We start from the raw sequence: 2,551 nt of genomic DNA on the forward strand, positions 1-2,551 counted from the left end.
GGTGAAAAGACAATTCAAGTGAAAGAATAGTCTTCTCAACATATGTTGCTAGAACAATTATAATATATATTTATAAATCCAAAAAATAACTTTAATCCATACTTTGCAACATAAAATCTAAGTCAAATGGATCATAAATCTAAATACAAAGCCTAAAACTATAAATCTTCTGTAAGAAAACCAATGTCAAAATTCTTGGGACCATGGGTTAGACAAAAATTTTTAAACACCACCAAAAGTACAATCCATATAAGAACAAATCGATGAACTGAACTTTATCAATATTACAAACCTGATATTCAAAAGATACTGTTAAGAGAAGGAAAAGATACTTACCTGGCAGGGGAGACACCATAATCACAAAAGCGGTTTTCCCACGGTGAGGCTTATCCATTGCACTCCAGATATGCTGACCCTTGCAGTGTCCCCAAATATGGAAAACTCAACTGCATAATTTGTGTTAGTGAGTGACAGTGTTCATGCTCCTCCCTAATTAGAAAGAGAGAGAAGGAAAAGACAATCATCAGATGTTGAGAAAATATTTGCAGACCCTGAATCTGATAAACAACTTGAATATAAAATATATAAAAATTCCCAGAACTCAACAATAAAAACAAATATAATTTTTAAAGTGGACAAAAGTTTTGAACAGATGATTAGCCAAAAAGTTATAACAATGGTAAATAATTACATGGAAAGGTGCTCAACATCATTACCCATTAGAGAAATGCAAAATTAAATCACAATGAGATACTGCTAAACATCTATTAAGAAGACAGGCTACACCAATTGTTAATGAGGATGTGGAGCAACAGGAGCTCTCATACACCACTGTTAGGGATGTAAAAGTACACACTCACTTTGAAAAACAATATGGAAGTTTCTTAAAAAGTTAAAAAATACGCCTACTATGATTTAGCCACTCCACTTATAGGTTTTACCCAAGAAATATGAAAGTGTTGTATGACCACAAAAAAGACTTATACATGAATGCATATGGCAGCTTTATTTTTGATAGCCCAGAACTGTATTCAGCCTGATGTCTATCAACATTTGTGTAAGCAAAGGATAACAAATTGAAATATGTTCATATAACATTATAGAATACTACTCAGTAATAAAAATGAATGAACTATGCATACATAATATATTACAAATAAATAAATTGAAAAATAATTATACTAAGTGAAAGAAGCCAGACAGAATATTCTATTAATTTCTAAGAAAGGAAAGCCAATATACAGTGATATAAAGCAGATAAATGGTTGGCTTTAATGGGAGTGGAAAGGAGGAAGGTGACAAAAGCAACAAGGAGCAGGAGAAAACATTTAGAGGTCATGGATGTATTTATTTTCTGTTCATAGGTTTCATTGGTATATACATATATTAAAGCTTATCACATTGTACATTTTAAATACAAGCAATTTATTATATGTTAATTATATCTTAAAGCTATGTGTGTGTGTATGTATATACAGTCATTTGCCACATAACATTTTGCTCAACAACAGATCATGTATATGATCATGGTCCCATAAGATTATAATATCATACTTTTACTGTACCTTTTCTACATTTAGCTATGTTTAGTTGCATAAATACTTATTATTATATTACAATTGCCTACAGTATTTATTACATTAACATGCTGTACAGGTTTTTGGCCTAGGAGCAAAACCTACATTATATAGCCAGGGTACATAGTAGGCTACACCATCTAGGTTTGTACAAGTACATTCTATGATATTCACTTGAAAAAATTACCTAACAATGCATTTCTCATAAGGTATTCCTATCATTAAGTGATGCATGACTGTATATGCAACAGGGAATGACCTGGAAAAAAAAAAAGGCAAAAATATCTTAAACTTCTCCCACTCTTTTTTTTAACTGAAACCTGCATCCCTGCCTCAGGCAAGTGGTAGGGAGGAGCAGAGAGAAGGTCTTTTGTTCTTATTTCAGGTGGTACCAGCCCCCCAGGTGGGCAGATGGGTTGATGAAGTTCACAGGCTTTATCTTTGGCAGAGATGGAACCATTAGAATAGTTAACCACAACAGCCTAGAACTGAGAAGCCCTCCCTTCAGAAGCTCTGTATTTCTGCCTATGTACAGGAAATGTAGATTTTGAGAAGAGAAGGTCTACCATTTTTCCTCCTTTGCCAGCAAAGTAAAATCTCTTTCCTCATCCCCAAAATACTTGTCCTCACTCTTCTGATTCAGCCTGGTGGACAAGTGCCAAGTTTTTGGTAACATATGTATGTATGACACTATACTACAGACCCATAGGTACCATGATAGAAGGAGCATAATTGGAGCATATGAGGAGATATTCCTTGTTATCATCTTTGGAGGTCTTGCTGGCAAATAAATACTATCTCTCTCTTAAAAGATTTGTTTTTCCTCCTGGAGGCTGTCATAGCTATAAATAGCTGAAGTCAGACTTTGAGCTAGTGGATATTGAGAATACCTCAACATATCACAGGAAAAAGGCATTCTAATCTCTTCACTGGGGTTGGAAATACCTAGATTAAATATCAGAATCACATACAAT

The 2,551-nt window shown here is 33.9% G+C and overlaps 1 non-coding gene across 1 annotated transcript; it reads left to right on the forward strand.

The window, feature by feature from the left end:
* The first annotated feature begins 328 nt into the window (after positions 1–328).
* Positions 329–491, forward strand: LOC142874835 (U1 spliceosomal RNA). Its single transcript, XR_012922433.1, has one exon. It is a non-coding gene; the product is annotated as a U1 spliceosomal RNA (small nuclear RNA).
* The last annotated feature ends 2,060 nt before the right edge of the window (positions 492–2,551 follow it).

Source organism: Microcebus murinus, chromosome 1, assembly GCF_040939455.1.
Source record: "Microcebus murinus isolate Inina chromosome 1, M.murinus_Inina_mat1.0, whole genome shotgun sequence".
NCBI lineage: Eukaryota > Metazoa > Chordata > Mammalia > Primates > Cheirogaleidae > Microcebus > Microcebus murinus.